The sequence below is a fragment of the Ambystoma mexicanum genome, chromosome 10, assembly GCF_040938575.1.
Source record: "Ambystoma mexicanum isolate Mex_15411 chromosome 10, UKY_AmexF1_1, whole genome shotgun sequence".
Lineage (NCBI taxonomy): Eukaryota > Metazoa > Chordata > Amphibia > Caudata > Ambystomatidae > Ambystoma > Ambystoma mexicanum.
Genome location: NC_090932.1, coordinates 66,035,013 through 66,057,017, shown reverse-complemented (window position 1 = coordinate 66,057,017; position 22,005 = coordinate 66,035,013). Strand labels below are relative to the sequence as shown.

General features: G+C 57.6%; 1 protein-coding gene across 1 annotated transcript in view; it reads left to right on the top strand.

Moving 5' to 3' along the window:
• Positions 1-22,005, top strand: part of LOC138492813 (tenascin-X-like) — a 759,772-nt gene that overhangs the window by 350,277 nt on the left and 387,490 nt on the right. The window lies entirely within an intron of this gene.

Below are 22,005 nucleotides of genomic sequence, written 5' to 3'. Positions count from 1 at the left end.
TCATTGGTACAAGGTGATTTCCCCTTCATTTTGCAGAACACACAGTAGTTATCGGTCAGACCACTAGGGCACAGCAGCCTTCGATGGATCCCTACAGCAAGTATATGGATATCTTGATAAAATGGTTAACATGGATGAGTGAAATGTCATGACAGTAGGGGCAGAAAGGAATGAGATGCACTCTTATTTCATCGGCTCTCATAAGGTGGAAGGTACTCAAAGATACCATTGTCCTAAACATTGTACAGCATACATATTTGTATTTGTATTTTATTTTTATTTTATAAAGTGCCTTAAACCAAGGCACTGTACAAAGGATCAAAAATGGTACAATAAAAATGAATAAGAAAAACAATTCAGAAATTCAGAAAACAATCAATTAAGGATATTGCAGCAGATGAGACTTCAACAACCCATAGAATAATGAGTAGACAGAAATCAACACAACTGAACCAGATGCCTCATTGGACAAGCCTCTTATTCCCAGTGCCTTCTTTCGAAGCAGTCTCATCACGTGCTCTTGTACAAATGGAATTACACCAGGCATTGGGCTTTTGAAAACTAACAGATGGTTTAAAGCAGGACAATTATCCCAGTAGAACGCTGTGACAACTCTTCTTGTCAATGGGCTGCAAGCAAGAACGCTGCATTCCGGCACACATTGCCTGGATCCCTGCCAAGGGACCGTCGCTCCACGAGAGATAATAATCTCCCTTAACCTGCAAGTCTTCAGGTACAATTCGTCCAACTGCTGTGGATGGATCCACTTCAAGGAAGTCAAGTCAAAAAGTGGATGACGAGTGGCAGTCCTGCAGTCGAGCTGAGCCTGATTCGCTGGTGTAACTGCCTGTGGAGTCTGTCTCCTATCTCCATTACTGCCTTCTGCCTGTGGGTGGACCCGCACTACATAACCAGCTCCCAGCTGCGGAGCGGCCATGGAGTGGACGACGAGTGGCAGTCCTGCCGTCGAGCTCAGTCTGAATCGCTGGTAACTGCCTGTGGAGTCTGTCTCCTATCCCCATTACTGACTTCTGCCTGTGGGTGGACCCACACTATATAACTAGCTCCCAGCTGAGCAGCGGCCGTGGAGTGGACAACGAGTGGCAGTCCTGCAGTCAAGCTGAGCCTGAATCGCTGGTGTTACTGCCTGTGGAGACTGTCTCCTATCTCCATCACTGCCTTCTGCCTGTGGGTGGACCCACACTACATAACCAGCTCCCAGCCGCAGAGCGGCCGCGAAGTGGACGACGAGTGGCAGTCCTGCAGTCGAGCTGAGCCTGAATCGCTGGTGTAAATGCCTGTGGAGTCCATCTCCTATCTCCATTACTGCCTTCTGCCTGTGGGTGGACCCACAATACATAACCAGCTCCCAGCCGCGGAGCGGCCGCGGAGTGGAAGACGAGTGGCAGTCCTGCAGTCATGGCTGTCAGGACTGCCAGGTCAGCCAGGCCAGTGGACCTCAACGCAACATCTAAAGAGGACGAGGAGGGATGCCGTTTAAAAAGCTCACGGCTGCGACCAAACACATTTACACTCCAATCTGAGGTGCCGAAAAACACGTCAGAGCGGGGATTTTCCCTCGACAAACTTAATGAAGGTGACCTAGCTTTATCACCTATACAAGTGGACGATTCAGTGAGTGGTGCTCAAACCAAGCTAACTCTGCTGCAGTTATTCGAAAAGCTGTCAGGAAACAATTGTGAGCAACAATCAAGTGAGCCCTTCCTTACCTTGCAGTGAGAGCCGACGCAGCAGTGTCCGGTGTCTTGCGCGGATCCACCCTGCATGGAACGATTGTTCGATCCGTGCCATGCACCGCAGCTCTCGGATGAGGGCCGCCGTCTGTGTGGGGACCAGGGGGGGGTCCGGGTCATGGAGCGGGAACTGAGGACAGAGGTGACCCATGGCGAGAGTCCCCCGGGACCCATCAGTGGAGGGAGCGTCTTGGCGGGAGGAGCAAGCTCTGGAGGCTCCGAAGGAGCTGACTCCGCACCCCCGTCCGACGTCAACATGCGTGGAAACACAAAATAAACGCCAAGCATCAGTTTGAAACCCACAAGAAAAACAATTCTAAGACCAAAGTCCAGGGTGTGAAATAATCAGCGGTAACAAACACGACCTTGAGCTGCAAGGCTGGAAAACAGACAAAAAGGAATAAGGAATCGGTTCCGAGAAATTTTGTGACAGACTACTTTCACACACGTACCAGCTCCAGATCTGAGAAAAGGCATAGCTCTTTAGAATTAACCGATGTGGAAATACTTGAGGCCATTAGAGAATGTTTGCCTCTCTCGAAACAACATAGGATTGACTCTAATCCATCCAATCCTCAACAGCTAACATGGTCTTTGAGCTGTGAAGAAAGGGAGAGTACGCTCGACCAACAAGAACATCAGGATAAGGGGGAAATGGTTTCTAATTATCCCTCGCCTCTATCAACGGCACCCTCAGCAATGCACAACGCCGACCAGCACTTGTTGCCAAAGAAACAACCAGACTCTAAAGGGAGGAACGATCCTGGAAAACCAGGTGTACCCGATATAACCTTGGACAACTTATTGCTGTGCCAGGGTGACCGGGTCCCGCTGATGGAACCTGACAACGGTTCACCCAAAAACATCTCCTCTACGTCCATCAAAATCATACCCCTCCCAGCCCCACAGCCAGGAGTGCTGGAAACGGACATAAACCTAGTCCATCCAACAACTTTACCAAACACGGCAGCTAAATCGCCATTGGGGAGCAGGGGGCAGTGCCATCCCCCCAACAAAGAACTTGGGGGTCAAAACATCTTCTGTTAACTCCGGATTCGACTAGGAACAGAAGAAGTTCCTTGGATACAAACCGTTCTGCTAAACCACACCGCCAGGGCCTTCCAACTTCCTGACTTGACTCCCCAACAAGGAGACCTTCAACACAGCAATTGTCACCCAGCCTGCCAGGGGCTCCAAACATAAAAGTGGACTTACTCTTGATTATGTCAACCATGACGATAGCTTTGGCACGATTCATGAAGCTATATGAAGCGGTGGCAGACTCCTTAAAAGATCACACAATTCTACAAGCAATGATCCACAGCAGGGTCATTTTCCTTGAAGCATACATCATGGCTCTAGAGTCTAGAACAAAAAAATTGGTGACGTGCCAAGAATAACTGTCTTCCACACTTTATGACCCACAAAAGGGAAAGAAAATGGGGGTGCCCTGCAACAGGGCAGGGACACTGACTACTATATTGATTGACTTAACAACAAACAAACCATCCAGCCAGCGACCGACTGTGCCTCTGGCCATCGAAACCCCAACGGGGTTATGCGAAAGCCAAGAAAAGCACCCCACAGTTGATCACATGGCAGATTGCCAAGAAACGTCGGTCACTTCCAAGAGCGGGCCTCCAAAGGCGACGGCCCTGGGAACAACCATTCGCAAGGAAATGTGACCACCTGGGAAATTAGGCACCCAAACGGCAGAACCGATTTTCAAATTTTTTACTCAGCCACGGCCTAACAAAGAGCCCAAGCCAATGCCAGCACCTTTCCTAAGCCAGCAAGTAGATAAAGCAGTAGGAAAAAAATGTTTGGACACCAACGAAAATAGCAGGGACTCTAGAAAGGAAGGGGCCCCATCACCAAAAACAGTCGATGACTTTCTTGAAGACGGGTCCCTGATGAACCTTAGCCAACACCTTTTAGATCAATCACTGATGCAGTCATCCGCTGAGCAAAGTACTACTTCACTGAGTAAAAATACTACTAATAAACCAGAGGACAATTCCAGAGAGAAGGACGAGTATTGGGATTTACACCATCAAACCCTGGAGGACAGATACAAAAGTTTAAACAAAAAAAAAGTAAACTGGAACCAAAACACTCCGACATGTGTGCCCCAAAAAGTTAGGGAACAGGACCTAAAGGGGGCATCTGAGGATCAGGATAGTCAAAAATTTGGAAGGGTGAAACAAGGAAACTCTCCAAGGCACCGGGACTACCCGAAAGAAAAGAATAAGATCAAACAGAGACATGCGACCTCACCAAACAACAAAGGTCGAACCGACGGAAGGGCTAGATTTCATAGCCCATCACCGACCTCCAACCACATCAAAGAAAAGATAAAGAGGAGTAAAGAAAATGGGTCAACAGACCATTACATGTCCAAAGAAATGAGAGAGCCTGGTTTCCACTTTAGATCCAGAACCCACATCTACAATGAAAAACCAAGAAAATGGGAGCAGGCTAAATGGATAATCGAAATGATACAATCTGAAGAAAACAACGATAGGGTTACACTGAACAGAGGATCAGTGTTAACACTCTTCAAACATATTCCTAATGTGCGTCAAATCAAATCAGAAGACCTTTTGGTGGTGGAACCCAGTCACAAACAGAAAAAAGCAAGAACACATCTACATATTGCTTCAAAAACAACAAAAAATATCCTCAAAACGAAACAAACAAATTGCTAAGAATGGGATACGAGTTGAGTGTACATCCAGCAAGTACCACAACAAAGAGACCATCTAGTGATGAGAAAACCAAGCGGTTGGGATCAACAAGTCAAAGTGTCTGCGACCAACCCAGCAAGAGATCTACATGCCGATTCATGGAATAATTAGCGCGGCGCAAGTGGGCAAAAACGTGCGAATCGCAGTGGAATAGCGAAAATCGCAGTGCAAGTGCGAAAATCGCACGAAAAGCAGCGCACGTCGATTCATGGAAGGCCGTGCGCGAGAAAACCAGCAGATGTGCGATAAAAAAGTGCGCGGCGCACGTTGGCGCACAGGCCATCTAACAGCGTGCGCCAGGTCACAGCGAAAATCGCACAGGCCACAGCGAAATTCGCACATAGCGCGGCGCACGCAACAAAAGTAGGCGGAACACGGGCGTAACACTCAGAATGGGGAACAACTTGCCAAAACGTGGACGTCACGGGGGAAGTACAGGGCACAAGTGCGCGGAACGCCCACACGCTCGCCTACAACACGTATTCATGGAATAGAATAGGGGAAAAAAGCACACGCTCAAACCAGCGCACAGACACAAACACGACCGCCACAAGAAAACAGGTAGTAGCGTCTCTGCGGCTGTAAGAAATGTGCGCCAAAAGGTGCGCCAACAAATAGCACCTATATACTGCCATGATGAATGTCCCATACTGTGGCCCTCCAGGAAAAATGACGTGCAAAGGGGTACCCACAAACACGGACACCCGCTGACAAAAAATACGTGTGCGTGTATACCGGGGTGCGCGGGAAGTCTAACACGCGATTTCAGCAGGGTACGTGCATCACAGGGGTTCGCGTGAAGTTATTCACGCGATCGGGCCTGGGGGAGCGGGCTACGTGTATTTCAGGGGTTCGCGTGAAGTTTCTCACGCGATCGGGCCTGGGGGAGCGTGCTACGTGTATTTCAGGGGTTCGCGTGAAGTTTCACACGCGATTGGGTCTGGGGGAGCGGGCTACGTGTATTACAGGAGTTCGCGTGAAGTTCCTCACGCGATCGGGCCTGGGGGAGCGTGCTACGTGTATTTCAGGGGTTCGCGTGAAGTTTCACACGCGATCGGGCCTGGGGGAGCGGGCTACGTGTATTACAGGGGTTCGCGTGAAGTTCCTCACGCGATCGGGCCTGGGGTAGCGGGCTACGTGTATTACAGGGGTTCGCGTGAAGTTCCTCACGCGATCGGGCCTGGGGGAGCGTGCTACGTGTATTTCAGGGGTTCGCGTGAAGTTTCACACGCGATCGGGCCTGGGGGAGCGGGCTACGTGTATTACAGGGGTTCGCGTGAAGTTCCTCACGCGATCGGGCCTGGGGTAGCGGGCTACGTGTATTACAGGGGTTCGCGTGAAGTTTCACACGCGATCGGGCCTGGGGGAGCGGGCTACGTGTATTACAGGGGTTCGCGTGAAGTTCCTCACGCGATCGGGCCTGGGGTAGCGGGCTACGTGTATTACAGGGGTTCGTGTGAAGTTCCTCACGCGATCGGGCCTGGGGGAGCGGGCTACTTGTATTCCAGGGGTGCGCGGGAAGTTCCACACGCGAATAGCCTGGGCGCGTGTATTTAAGGGGTGCGCGGGAAGTTCCACACGCGAATAGCCTGGGCGCGTGTATTTCAGGGGTGCGCGGGAAGTTCCACACGCGAATAGCCTGGGCGCGTGTATTTCAGGGGTGCGCGGGGAGTTCCACACGCGAATAGCCTGGGTGCGTGTATTTCTGGGGTGCGGGGGAAGTTCCACACGCGAATAGCCTGGACGCGTGTATTTCAGGGGTGCGCGGGGAGTTCCACACGCGAATAGCCTGGGCGCGTGTATTTCAGGGGTGCGCGGGAAGTTCCACACGCGAATAGCCTGGGCGCGTGTATTTCAGGGGTGCGCGGGAAGTTCCACACGCGAATAGTCTGGGCGCGTGTATTTCAGGGGTGCGCGGGAAGTTTTACACGCGAATAGCCTGGGCGCGTGTATTTCAGGGGTGCGCGGGAAGTTCCACACGCGAATAGCCTGGGCGCGTGTATTTCAGGGGTGCGCGTGAAGTTCCACACGCGAATAGCCTGGGCGCGTGTATTTCAGGGGTGCGCGGGAAGTTTTACACGCGATTTCTGCATGGTACGTGTATTTCAGGGGTGCCGGGGAGTCCCACATGTGATTTGACAGTGTGGGTCCTCCCAGGTGTACCCTGTACACCCTCCACGGCCCCTGCAGGCAGCCCACACCACAGGGGACTACCCTGCATCCCTGGTCATGTCCCGCAGGCAGCCCACCCAACATGGGCATGCCCCCCAGCAAAGGCACATGTCTCCTTGAACTAATGAACACCAACTCATGTCCCCTTGCACCCCCACCCCCCAGCACTGTGGGGCACCTGCCAGCAGGCCCCCACCCATGTCCAACTCATGTCCCCCACCACCCCCACCCCCCAGCACTGTGGGGCACCTGCCAGCAGGCCCCCACCCATGTCTCCCACCACCCCCACCCCCCAGCCACCAGGGGCACCCTCCACCAGGCCCCCACTCATGTCTCCCACCACCCCCACCCCCCAGCCACCAGGGGCACCCTCCACCAGGCCCCCACTCATGTCTCCCACCACCCCCACACCCCAGCCACCAGGGGCACCCTCCACCAGGCCCCCACTCATGTCACCCACCACCCCCACCCCCCAGCAGTGCAGGGGCACCCTCCACCAGGCCCCCACTCATGTCTCCCACCACCCCCACCCCCCAGCAGTGCAGGGGCACCCTCCACCAGGCCCCCACTCATGTCTCCCACCACCCCCAAACCCCAGCAGTGCAGGGGCACCCTCCACCAGGCCCCCACTCATGTCACCCACCACCCCCACTCCCCAGCAGTGCAGGGGCACCCTCCACCAGGCCCCCACTCATGTCACCCACCACCCCCACCCCCCAGCAGTGCAGGGGAACCCTCCACCAGGCCCCCACTCATGTCTCCCACCACCCCCCACCCCCCAGCAGTGCAGGGGCACCCTCCACCAGGCCCCCACTCATGTCTCCCACCACCCCCAAACCCCAGCAGTGCAGGGGCACCCTCCACCAGGCCCCCACTCATGTCTCCCACCACCCCCACCCCCCAGCAGTGCAGGGGCACCCTCCACCAGGCCCCCACTCATGTCTCCCACCACCCCCAAACCCCAGCAGTGCAGGGTCACCCTCCACCAGGCCCCCACTCATGTCTCCCACCACCCCCACCCCCCAGCAGTGCAGGGGCACCCTCCACCAGGCCCCCACTCATGTCTCCCACCACCCCCAAACCCCAGCAGTGCAGGGTCACCCTCCACCAGGCCCCCACTCATGACTCCCACCACCCCCACACCCCAGCAGTGCAGGGGCAGCCTCCACCAGGCCCCCACTCATGTCATCCACCACCCCCACCCCCCAGCCACCAGGGGCACCCTCCACCAGGCCCCCACTCATGTCTCCCACCACCCCCACACCCCAGCCACCAGGGGCACCCTCCACCAGGCCCCCACTCATGTCTCCCACCCCCCAGCCACCAGGGGCACCCTCCACCAGGCCCCCACTCATGTCTCCCACCACCCCCACACCCCAGCAGTGCAGGGGCACCCTCCACCAGGCCCCCACTCATGTCTCCCACCACCCCCACCCCCCAGCCACCAGGGGCACCCTCCACCAGGCCCCCACTCATGTCTCCCACCAGCCCCACACCACAGCCACCAGGGGCACCCTCCACCAGGCCCCCACTCATGTCTCCCACCACCCCCACCCCCCAGCCACCAGGGGCACCCTCCACCAGGCCCCCACTCATGTCTCCCACCACCCCCAAACCCCAGCAGTGCAGGGTCACCCTCCACCAGGCCCCCACTCATGTCTCCCACCACCCCCACACCCCAGCAGTGCAGGGGCAGCCTCCACCAGGCCCCCACTCATGTCAACCACCACCCCCACCCCCCAGCCACCAGGGGCACCCTCCACCAGGCCCCCACTCATGTCTCCCACCACCCCCACACCCCAGCCACCAGGGGCACCCTCCACCAGGCCCCCACTCATGTCTCCCACCACCCCCACACCCCAGCAGTGCAGGGGCACCCTCCACCAGGCCCCCACTCATGTCTCCCACCACCCCCACACCCCAGCCACCAGGGGCACCCTCCACCAGGCCCCCACTCATGTCTCCCACCACCCCCACACCCCAGCAGTGCAGGGGCACCCTCCACCAGGCCCCCACTCATGTCTCACACCACCCCCACACCCCAGCAGTGCAGGGGCAGACTCCACCAGGCCCCCACTCATGTCACCCACCACCCCCACCCCCCAGCCACCAGGGGCACCCTCCACCAGGCCCCCACTCATGTCTCCCACCACCCCCACACCCCAGCCACCAGGGGCACCCTCCACCAGGCCCCCACTCATGTCTCCCACCACCCCCACACCCCAGCAGTGCAGGGGCACCCTCCACCAGGCCCCCACTCATGTCTCCCACCACCCCCACCCCCCAGCCACCAGGGGCACCCTCCACCAGGCCCCCACTCATGTCTCCCACCACCCCCACACCCCAGCCACCAGGGGCACCCTCCACCAGGCCCCCACTCATGTCTCCCACCACCCCCCAGCCACCAGGGGCACCCTCCACCAGGCCCCCACTCATGTCTCCCACCACCCCCACCCCCCAGCCACCAGGGGCACCCTCCACCAGGCCCCCATTCATGTCTCCCACCACCCCCACACCCCAGCCACCAGGGGCACCCTCCACCAGGCCCCCACTCATGTCTCCCACCACCCCCACACCCCAGCAGTGCAGGGGCACCCTCCACCAGGCCCCCACTCATGTCTCCCACCACCCCCACACCCCAGCCACCAGGGGCACCCTCCACCAGGCCCCCACTCATGTCTCCCACCACCACCACACCCCAGCAGTGCAGGGGCACCCTCCACCGGGCCCCCACTCATGTCTCCCACCACCCCCAGCCACCAGGGGCACCCTCCACCAGGCCCCCACTCATGTCTCCCACCACCCCCACCCCCCAGCCACCAGGGGCACCCTCCACCAGGCCCCCACTCATGTCTCCCACCACCCCCACACCCCAGCCACCAGGGGCACCCTCCACCAGGCCCCCACTCATGTCTCCCACCACCCCCACACCCCAGCAGTGCAGGGGCACCCTCCACCAGGCCCCCACTCATGTCTCCCACCACCCCCACACCCCAGCAGTGCAGGGGCAGCCTCCACCAGGCCCCCACTCATGTCTCCCACCACCCCCACACCCCAGCCACCAGGGGCACCCTCCACCAGGCCCCCACTCATGTCTCCCACCACCCCCACCCCCCAGCCACCAGGGGCACCCTCCACCAGGCCCCCACTCATGTCTACCACCACCCCCACACCCCAGCAGTGCAGGGGCAGCCTCCACCAGGCCCCCACTCATGTCACCCACCACCCCCACCCCCCAGCCACCAGGGGCACCCTCCACCAGGCCCCCACTCATGTCTCCCACCACCCCCACACCCCAGCCACCAGGGGCACCCTCCACCAGGCCCCCACTCATGTCTCCCACCACCCCCACACCCCAGCAGTGCAGGGGCACCCTCCACCAGGCCCCCACTCATGTCTCCCACCACCCCCACCCCCCAGCCACCAGGGGCACCCTCCACCAGGCCCCCACTCATGTCTCCCACCACCCCCAAACCCCAGCAGTGCAGGGTCACCCTCCACCAGGCCCCCACTCATGTCTCCCACCACCACCACACCCCAGCAGTGCAGGGGCAGCCTCCACCAGGCCCCCACTCATGTCACCCACCACCCCCACCCCCCAGCCACCAGGGGCACCCTCCACCAGGCCCCCACTCATGTTTCCCACCACCCCCACACCCCAGCCACCAGGGGCACCCTCCACCAGGCCCCCACTCATGTCTCCCACCACCCCCACACCCCAGCAGTGCAGGGGCACCCTCCACCAGGCCCCCACTCATGTCTCCCACCACCCCCACACCCCAGCCACCAGGGGCACCCTCCACCAGGCCCCCACTCATGTCTCCCACCACCCCCACACCCCAGCAGTGCAGGGGCATCCTCCACCAGGCCCCCACTCATGTCTCCCACCACCCCCACACCCCAGCAGTGCAGGGGCACCCTCCACCAGGCCCCCACTCATGTCTCCCACCACCCCCACCCCCCAGCCACCAGGGGCACCCTCCACCAGGCCCCCACTCATGTCTCCCACCACCCCCACACCCCAGCCACCAGGGGCACCCTCCACCAGGCCCCCACTCATGTCTCCCACCACCCCCACACCCCAGCAGTGCAGGGGCACCCTCCACCAGGCCCCCACTCATGTCTCCCACCACCCCCACACCCCAGCCACCAGGGGCACCCTCCACCAGGCCCCCACTCATGTCTCCCACCACCCCCACACCCCAGCAGTGCAGGGGCACCCTCCACCAGGCCCCCACTCATGTCTCCCACCACCCCCACCCCCCAGCCACCAGGGGCACCCTCCACCAGGCCCCCACTCATGTCTCCCACCACCCCCACCCCCCAGCCACCAGGGGCACCCTCCACCAGGCCCCCACTCATGTCTCCCACCACCCCCACACCCCAGCCACCAGGGGCACCCTCCACCAGGCCCCCACTCATGTCTCCCACCACCCCCACACCCCAGCAGTGCAGGGGCACCCTCCACCAGGCCCCCACTCATGTCTCCCACCACCCCCACACCCCAGCAGTGCAGGGGCAGCCTCCACCAGGCCCCCACTCATGTCTCCCACCACCCCCACACCCCAGCCACCAGGGGCACCCTCCACCAGGCCCCCACTCATGTCTCCCACCACCCCCACCCCCCAGTTACCAGGGGCACCCTCCACCAGGCCCCCACTCATGTCTACCACCACCCCCACACCCCAGCAGTGCAGGGGCAGCCTCCACCAGGCCCCCACTCATGTCACCCACCACCCCCACCCCCAAGCCACCAGGGGCACCCTCCACCAGGCCCCCACTCATGTCTCCCACCACCCCCACACCCCAGCCACCAGGGGCACCCTCCACCAGGCCCCCACTCATGTCTCCCACCACCCCCACACCCCAGCAGTGCAGGGGCACCCTCCACCAGGCCCCCACTCATGTCTCCCACCACCCCCACCCCCCAGCCACCAGGGGCACCCTCCACCAGGCCCCCACTCATGTCTCCCACCACCCCCAAACCCCAGCAGTGCAGGGTCACCCTCCACCAGGCCCCCACTCATGTCTCCCACCACCACCACACCCCAGCAGTGCAGGGGCAGCCTCCACCAGGCCCCCACTCATGTCACCCACCACCCCCACCCCCCAGCCACCAGGGGCACCCTCCACCAGTCCCCCACTCATGTTTCCCACCACCCCCACACCCCAGCCACCAGGGGCACCCTCCACCAGGCCCCCACTCATGTCTCCCACCACCCCCACACCCCAGCAGTGCAGGGGCACCCTCCACCAGGCCCCCACTCATGTCTCCCACCACCCCCACACCCCAGCCACCAGGGGCACCCTCCACCAGGCCCCCACTCATGTCTCCCACCACCCCCACACCCCAGCAGTGCAGGGGCACCCTCCACCAGGCCCCCACTCATGTCTCCCACCACCCCCACACCCCAGCAGTGCAGGGGCAGCCTCCACCAGGCACCCACACATGTCCCCCTGCCCCCAGGTCCTGACGATACTCAATCATGGCAGTAATGGGCAGCATACCCAGCACAAACACCCAGGCAAGGATTGCATCCACCCACATAGTGAATGCAATTACATGATACAACCCCAATGGCAAGTCTGTAAATGAACACATGTCCGTCACACACACATACACAATGGGTGCAAGTCAATGTCAAAACCCATATCATGACATGTATGAAACCAATGAGAAAATACCACAAGTGAAAGTTAAAAAGAACATGTATTAAAGATGAAAAATAAGTAAAAAAATCAAACATACAACAATGGGGATAACAAAATAAATGGTCCATGTCCGAGAACAAATGCAAAAATAAAAAAAACAAAGTAATCCAAAAACAAATGTTGTCCAAAGCAAAATCATGTGGAAGTAAAATAATGAAAAACCATTTCCTCATGGTGAACACAATAATTAATAAAAAAAATATTTCTTCAAAAAGCAAACTATATACACGAAATTTCCAGGGTCCATGAGCCCAACACCATAAATGAAACCTACTACTACCTAATGAAAATAATATATACAAAAAAGTGGCCATTGTCCGAGCGGTCCAAAAAAACAAAAATTAATAAAGGAAACCTAACACTAACTAACTAAATAACTATATACAAAGGCAGCGGGCAAGTCCTGCGGCTCACTCGGTGATGTTGCTGGGCAGGGCATCATCGAACTCCATGTCGATGTCCTGGAGGCGGGACTCTGTCCTGGCCCCGAGGTCTCGCAGGGATAACTCCATGTCCAGCTCAAACTCCCTGCGAGCTTCCTCGAGGCACTCAGCCCGCCTCAACGCCCGACGCATGGAGAACTCCGCCCTGACCATGGTGAGCCGCTCCTCTTCCGCCCGCTGCCGCTCCGCACCTATCCGCTGGACCAACTGCTCCCACATGGAAGACACCACCATCCCAGGGTTGCCCTGCCCTCCGGCCGATGCCTGCCCCTCTGATCTTGATGGCCCCGAGCCATGATGCCTCCCACGTCGAGCCCGCTGCTGCCTCCGACGCCACTGCCTCTGCCAGCACGACGGCATCCAGGCTGATGGAAACCACCGACGCCGTCGTGCACGTGCCCTGCCTGATGATGCTGTCACATCTTCCATCTGCTGGGGTCCAGTTGCAGTGTTGTCCACCCCTGCTGGACCTCCGACTCCCAACTGTGGCAGGGATGGGATCCCCTCCGAGCTGGCTGCATTGGTCGGGGCAGGTCCACAGGGGGCCCTGGTGGCATCTGGGCTGGAAGACGGCAAGGAGAACGACTGGTGGATAGCCTGCACAGAGGAGGAGAGGGCCGCCACATTGGCCAACACATGCAGGAAACCCCCGAACATGGCCGATCCCAATTGGGCCACGTCGGCACGGTGCACTTCGTGATGACGTGCGTGCTCCTCCCGGGAAGCACGCACGGCATCACGAATCACAGCCGTGCGCATCGCGACCCCAATCAGGACCTTCTCCGCACGGCCAGGGGTTCCCACGTCCGCAGGTGGAGGGGAGTCAGGTGACATGGACATCCCCTCTATCTGCGGACGGGCCTGGGACGGGGCATCCCTGCTGGTGCATGGTGGTGCACTCACAGGGTCAGGGACAGCGACATGCACAGGCCCCGCCACGGTGACCTGTGCTGCCTCCTGCCCCTGGCCCTGGACTGCACCACTTGCACCAGCAGGGATGCCCCCACCAGGCCCCATGTGTGCCCCAGTGGCGGCCTCCTCCTCCTCTGTGCAAACCACCAACCTGGATGGCTCCTCACCGTCTCCCACCGTAGCAGGCCCCTGTGGGGGCTCACCCACCCCTTCCGCTGCAGCCGTGGGGGCATCCCCGCCGCCTTGCTCCACAGCGCCGTCTCCGCCCTCTTCTTCACTAGCCGCTGCGTAGAGGGAGACAAAGAACACAAGCATCAGGGCACTGTACAATGGTCCCCTAGACAGGAAGCAATAGCAGATGAGCACCACTGTCAAAGTACACTTCCATCATGTCCCTCCACAACACATGGGTCAGTCCAGGCAAAACACACACAGTAACAGGCATGGTGCATGCCATGGACATTTCCATGCATGTCCAATGGACTCTTGAAACATTCAATGATATGTAACTCACATGCATCATGGCTCATGCCTATCACATGCACACACTTCACCTCAGTCACATCCATCTGGCCCCAAACACACCAAACACAGCGGATACAAGGGTAATTTGGCTGCTTCACTGAATCTGTGCATTGTCACACACATGTGTCATGCATCCATGGCATGCACAAGTCACAGACACGCAGGTCAGGCACACAGACATGGCTACCATATATGTACCTGGCATCAGCACCCATCCCTCACCCCCACCCATGTCCAGGTACAGAGACTGGCATGCTCTCATGTTCAAAATCTGCATAGGGCTCCCCATGCGGCATTTCAACACATGCAACAACCATGTGGATCACACATCACTGGTCGCACATGCATTACCATGATGTCCCTGCACACATACATGCATACATGGCCTTTGGCACACATACAGGCAAGTATCATAGAACCAGCACACCGCAACATGCCCTGTCTCACACAGTAATGCTTGGACACTTACCGCTCAACTCCAGATGGGCCTCCCTCTCAAGGATCTGGGCGTGGAGCGCTGGGCGTACGCGTTCCAGGACCCTCATCTGGATGGAACTCATGCGGCCCCGGCCCCCCTCCACGAGGCGCCGGGCCTTCACAAGGGTCCTGGACCTCAAGTCCTCCCAGCGCTTCTTGATCTTCAGGACGTCGCGGGTTGCCACCCCCTCCGCGTTGATGGCAACCACACAGTCGGCCCAGATCCTCTGCCGTCCTTCCTTGCTGGCGCGGGACGATCCAAAGAGGGCATCATACTGCCCCAGGACATGCTCCACCAGGACACCAACTTCAGTGACAGTGAAGCTGGTGCCCCTCTGCCCCTCTGGCCTGGGGTTGCCACTGGTGCCAGATGTGGAAGTGCCCGACATGGCAACCCCAGAGGCAGGTGTGGGTGGGCAACTGGGTCCTGGGGCTGGGCTGTGGAGCGATGTAATCCCAGTCGGGAGTCTTCAGTTCCAGCAGGGGTGGACACAGCAACTGGACCCCTGCAGATGGCTGATGTGCAGGCACCAAATGGCAGGGCACGGTGGCAGCAGGCAGGCAGGCAGCAGCAGATGGCACGTGGGAGGCTGCTCGGGGCACTGGGGGGCAGTAACTCGGCCTTCTGGGCAGGAGCGTGGTCTTCCGTGTGTTTTCGCGTGGCCAGCTTGATACGGAGTGATTTGGCACGTGAAAATCCTGCACGTCAGCGTGAAATCTGAGGAAAGGCCCTTAGCGCGTAAGCGCGTCAGCACGCATACGCGATTCTATTGGACCAGAGTCCCTCAGCGCGTAAGTGCGTCTGTGACGTGACACGCACGGGTGTTCCCCACTCAGCACGTGATGACGGGGCACACGTGGAAATACTGCACGTCAGAGTGTCATCGCGTGTAATTGGACAAAAGTGCGCGTACACGCGATTGGCCTATGTACGTGTATTTAATGGGTGCGCGGGCATTTACACACGCAAGTACGTCAGCGAACCTGTATCCCGTGGTGCGTGTGAATTTCCACACGCTATTGGACTGGGAACTGGATTCCAGGGGTGCGCGGGTCACACGCTGTATCCCGTGGTGCGTGTGAATTTCCACACGCTATTGGACTGGGAACTGGATTCCAGGGGTGCGCGGGTCACACGCTCGCCTAGAACACGCGCAAAGCATACATTTGCGCACTTTAACAATAACAAGCTCAGATGCCAGGATGAACATACCGTTCCTAGCAGCAGTGGCAGTGGGCTACCAAAGGAGGAGGAGGAGGATAGTCAGGGCCAGAATATTCACACCCAGAACCAGCCTTTTCGGGATGCCTGATGACCAGGTGTATGGGAGGTACAGGTTTCCACCACACATTATACTGGACCTGGTGAGTGAGTGGGAGGATGACCTCACATCACCCACCCTGTGCTCCCAAGCACTCAGCCCCCTGGAGAAGGTCCTCAATGTACTGCACTTCTTAGCCACTGGATCATTTCAGCGGACAAGTGCCATAGTGGGTGGGGTGTCACAGGCCACCCAGTCACGCTGCCTACACCAGGTCTTGAACATCATGACTGCACGGCCATCAGTCCGCAGGCACATATACCTGCCCAGAACACCTGCAGAAAGGCATGCTGCCGCCCTGGATTTTTACGGTGTGGCACGATTCCCCAAAGTGCTAGGTGCCATCGACTGCACCCATGTGGCTCTACGTCCCCCCAGGGCATCTGAGCACATCTATAGGAACCGCAAGCACTGGCATTCCATCAACGTGCAGGTAGCATGTAATGCCAAGGGAATCATCACCTCAGTATATGCCAACTATCCCGGCTCCACCCACGACAGCTTCATTTACCGAATGTCCACCCTAAGCCGGGACCTAGAAGCTGGGCGGCATGGCGATACATGGCTGCTTGGTGAGTATGTATGCCACTGCACATGCATGCATGTTGGATACTGAGCAAGGTCACAACCCCACCAATGATACCAATCACCACCTCCACAGGGGACAGTGCCTACCCTCTCAGCCCCCACATGATGACGCCAATTCGGAACCCCACCATGCCACCCGAGGTAAGATATAACACAGCCCACATTACGACCCGGGGCATAGTGGAGCGCACATTCGGAGTGCTAAAGTCACGCTTTCGCTCCCTTGACCGTTCTGGCGGGCAGCTGTTATACGCTCCCCCAGTAGTGTGCAGGATCATAGTGGCAGCATGTGTCCTGCACAACGTTGCAACACGCCGGGGCCTGGCCGTGGACATGGTGGTGGCCCCACATCCCCAACCACATGCACAGCCGCTGCGCATGGGAGGGGAAAGGGCACGGGGGGAGGCAGCCCGTACACAGCTAGTGGCTAATTTCTTCACATAGAAATCACACCCCTGTGGAGTGCACACTGCCCTTGCACATTCCATCTGACAATCAATGATGACTCAACCTGACACTGATCCTGAATGTCTGGAGAATGAACCGTGAATACCATATCAGCCTGAGATTGTTCACCTGGAAGTGTCACAATGTGTGCATCCCTACCCACACAGACACCACCAATGCAGTTTTGTGAAGTTACACATTCAAGCAGCTAAAATGATTACCCACTTGCAAAATGCAACAAGAGGACAGTGCCATGTCAGCCAACCCAACCCCAGCACCGCCACACGACACACCGTGCCATGTCATGCTAATTGCAGGTAAACAAAGTAATCCCCACAACATGACACTAGTCTCACTATGTACAGTGTCCCTATTAGAAACCTGCAACACCTGAAATGCTCACAGCAATGCCGGACCAACTACATACTTGAGCACGTAGTACCATTAACATGACATCACAATTGTTACATATTTGTAGTCTCACCACCTGGAAATGCCTGCACTCCCACCACTACCAACTGTGCAGTGTTGGCACCATGTAGACTTGTAGGTGCACTGCTGCCAACATGGACACCATCTCCAGACTAGAGGTCCTTGTGTAGACATGAGGAAGGGACCTGCAAATTGGGAGGTAGACACAGAAGATGAGTTACACATCAATGCAACATGCAGTGTACAACACAACAGCAATATGCACTAGGAATGTATACACAGTATTGACTACAGACTGCCCACACAGCTCATGGGAGTCCAACGTCACTGTGTAATTCACTGTCACTTGGGCACACCCTTTGCAAGCCCATGGAAACGGGAAGCAGGAGGGGTGTGTGTGACTCAAACCCAAGCATCTGAACCAAATACATTACAAGCCTGCATGTGCCCAGCCACAATGCAGCGTATGCCCACAGGAACCACGGAAGCCAACAAATCGTCCCAAAAAAATAGGGAATAAAAGAAATAACAATAAAAATAAAAATAAGAAACAATCAAAAATGGCCATTGATGGGCCCGGGGGGGTTGGGGAGGCCACCCAGGAGGTCCGAGGACAGGATGCACACCAGAACCCACCTGCGTGGATCCTGGGAAAATAAAACACCTCCATGGGCTCATGGCCCACACGGCTACCCTGTTGTGGGAGTATCACTGCTGTCGCTATTATCACCCTGTGCAGCTGCATCCGGAGGTGGTTGCACTATGGGAGGCAGCCCACGCAAGGCCCTAGTCTGCTCCTCCATGGCTGCAAGCATGCGGGTGTGGTAGGTCTGGTTCTGGAGGATGAGTGTGCGGAGTTCCCCATGCAACAACTCACGGGATGCCCGGACCTCCGCCCTCGTTGCCTGCATCTCAGCTGAGAGCGTACGGGTGAGACGCTCCAGCTGCTGTTCTGTCCTTTGGTGTGTTGAAGCCTCAAGCTCAACAAGAGTCATCCTGAGGTGAAGGAGCTCCTGCCTCAGGGCTTCCCTGTGGCCCTGGGACTCAATGGAGATGGCCTCCTGCAGAGTCACCAGTGCCGCCCGCCTGTCCCTGTTGGACCCCAACATGTCCTCCCTGTGTGACTGGCAGATGGAGTCGGTTGCCTGCTCTAGTCGCTCCATCAGCCTTTCTGGGGGGACAATGGAAGTGGCCACCCTATCCATGGCCTGAGCCATCATCTCGGATGATGCAGCCTGTTGGGTTGCCATACCGTAAATGGATTGCTCCCATGCGGTATTGCCGGGTGGCGTACGGCCACCACGTCGGCGGGCACCACACCTGTCTGGGGCAAGGCGAACTGCGCCTTGCTGTGCCGGCACTGCCTGAGGCTGCAGGACTGCATTCCCCCTCTGATCTGCTGGCCCAGGAACAGGATCAGATGTCGCGGAGTGTGACCCTGCATCCGTAACCACCGAAGGCGTAGCTGCCAACACTGACATCCCCATGGAGGGTGCTGACCCTGGTGCAGGTGGGTGAGACAGAACAGAATCCCTCCCTGGAACACTCACCTGCGACGGCACGTAGGTCTCATCCGAATCAACACCTGAGTACAGCTCGGGGGAGGTGCAGCCAGAGACACCCCTTGAGAGCACGACCTGCAGCACTTGTGGGTTCTCCCCCACCACCACACCACGTCCCTCACTGGTGGTTGGTCGGCCCTCGGACCCCTCCTGGGTCTGCACCATCTCCACAACCCCAGCAGTATCAGGTGCGTCTTCCCCTGCAAAGACATGAAAACAAAGAAATGGAAACAGGCATTAGCACCATGGCACACAATGAGGGCTGAGAAGCAAGAGAACCAGTACTTGATTGACACATGTCCCACATGACTAAAACCCTCCCATGCATGCACCCTCACTGCGTATGAAGTGCAGGCAAATGGCACACACTGATGACACCAAGATGGAAAATGAACACATTTTCTGCATGCTGCCTGGCAGTGGCATCACACATTGGCCTGTGATTGCCAGGTGAAACACACATGCCATCACACAGATGGCATGTACCATTGCTATTTAGTGAAGATGGAGAGGAGGGCAGCACCTATTCATTCAGTCCAGTTCCCGCATGAAATTGCTTTTCTAATTCTAACAGGTCAGATTTTTCACCTGGAGCTGCCAGTCTGAAATGGTCCAATTGCACAGGGACATGTGTGTACAAATGATATCCAGGTAACAAAGTCACTCCACTTCACCATTGCCATGTCAGACATGTGACTAGTGGACAGCGACATGGCTAGTAAAAGTGGGGGAATGCAAACAATCTGACTGAATGAATAGTGAAAAATAAGCAACAATGTTGTGGCAAGGTGACACTTCAAGGGCAACTGGCGTGCAGTTGGGCTAGATTTCTACTGTTGGCAGAAGGGATACTGCTATGGCCAAATGCAGCTGCGCAGGAAGTATTGCATGAAGCACATGGCTGACCCATACGACTCAGGCGCACACACTCTCACCTGGCACACAAACAGAAGCCCTCACACACACACCATGCACATGGATGACACACACATGCATGTGCACTCACCGGACAATGCCTCGTAATCAGCCAGATCTCCCACGCCTTGGATCTGTTCCTCCGTGACGTAGGTCCCAGCGACTGACTCATGTGGAGTGAGTTCCATGTCTACTACTGGAGACCCACCTCCAGTCACTAGAGTTGCGGCATGACTTGAGGCCAGCTTACTCTTTGCCCTGCGCTTTAGGTCATTCCAGCGCTTATAGCAATCATTGGCTGTGCGCCTCACGATTCCAAGGGCACTTACGATGTCCGCAACGGTCTGCCAGTGTGCCTGGCGTTGTGCAGGTGTGGTCTTGGATCCTGCAACAATGACCATCTCGTTGTCATGTCCGGACACATACTCGACAAGTGCATTCAGTTCGTCATCCGTGAAGCTGGGCTTCCTGGACGGGCCGGACTGTGTAGCCGTGTCTGGGGCATCAGCCTGTGCCGGACGAGCACTCTTCCTCTTCCGCTTGGAAGGTGGTGGTGATCCTGAGTGTCCTGCGCCGCTCTGGACACTAGGGGCAGGAGCCCTGGTGGACTCTGTATCAGGAGTGTGGGATTGCACACTCAGCATGGGAGTTGGTGCAGGCATTGGCTCTAGTGTGATGGTGTCAGGGGGAATGTCAGCAGCATGGACTAGGACCGACACTGTCCTGGCTGGGTGTGTGAGGGCTGGGGTGGATGGAGCCACAGCTGCCCCTGCAGCCTCTCCGCCCTGCCTCCTTGGTGCAGCAGATGACCTTGCTGCCCCAGATCCACGTGGCATGATGGCATCAACGTGCACCAGCGCACGTGTCGTAGCCCTGCTGACCTGGAAGTCAGCCATGGAGTCAGCCAGGTCTGGTGCCACAATGGGCTGGTCCAACAAGGGCTGAGCATGGATGGTGTCAGCCACATCAGCCTCAACGGGAGGGGGGGTGGGGGGGGATTATGGGTGCCCGTGACTGGTCCTCCACACATGGGGGGACAGGCTCACCCTGCAAGTTACGACCACGTCCCCTACCGGATCCACCACGGCCACCACTTGTGGCTCTTCCACCTTTGCCACCCTTACGGAATCCTCGCCTCCCAGCCATGGCACTGATGTTAATGTGCGTATGGGAGTGGATGTAGACTATTGTCCTGGGCAATTGGGGGTCAAAGGGGTTGGGTACCAGATGGTAATTGTACCCTAGTGCTCTAGCAAGGCTGATTGTAACCCCTGGGGAAAGATGACGGGTCACGCAACGCACAGGAGGCCCAAAAAAGGGAGATGACGTGCACGCAACCCCTCCTAGACCACGTGTGCAGAAAGAAAAACCTGCACTACGCTGTGGCACCCAGTAACACAAGAATGAACGTATGCGTGTCACACGCAGCCTAGAAGGACCTCTGAAGGGGTAGGCTACACACGGGGCAAGCACAGATGTTAGATACGTGCGTGACTCACCGTCTGCCTGGTAAACGAGCGTATAAAAGGAGCACGTTTGGTTGGCAACACCCCCGCCAAAAGAAGATTTGTACGCTGTCTGAGGAGACAGGACAACAGTAGAAGGGAACACTGTTTGAGGGAACAGGCCCAGGTAAACCAGTAAAAGAGAAAAAAGAGAAAAAGCTGTCAGAGGTAACAGGGAATACGAACTTGAAACGCCGTGAAGTAAATCGCGTGTGAAACGACAAGAAGTACAGAAATGACCCACTCGCTCTCCACGAAAAGCACGTACAAGGAAAACGTGTTCTACACGTACCTTTTATACAGGCCCACACGTCCAGCGTCACTTACGCGGCGTGTACGCGCTAGGGCCATTTCCACCAATTACATGCTTTGTCACTTCTGCGTGTAGGGCCATTTCCACCAATTACACGCTTTGTCTTACATGCTTTGTCACTTCTGCGTGTAGGGGCATTTCCACCAATTACACGCTTTGTCACTTCTGCGTGTAGGGCC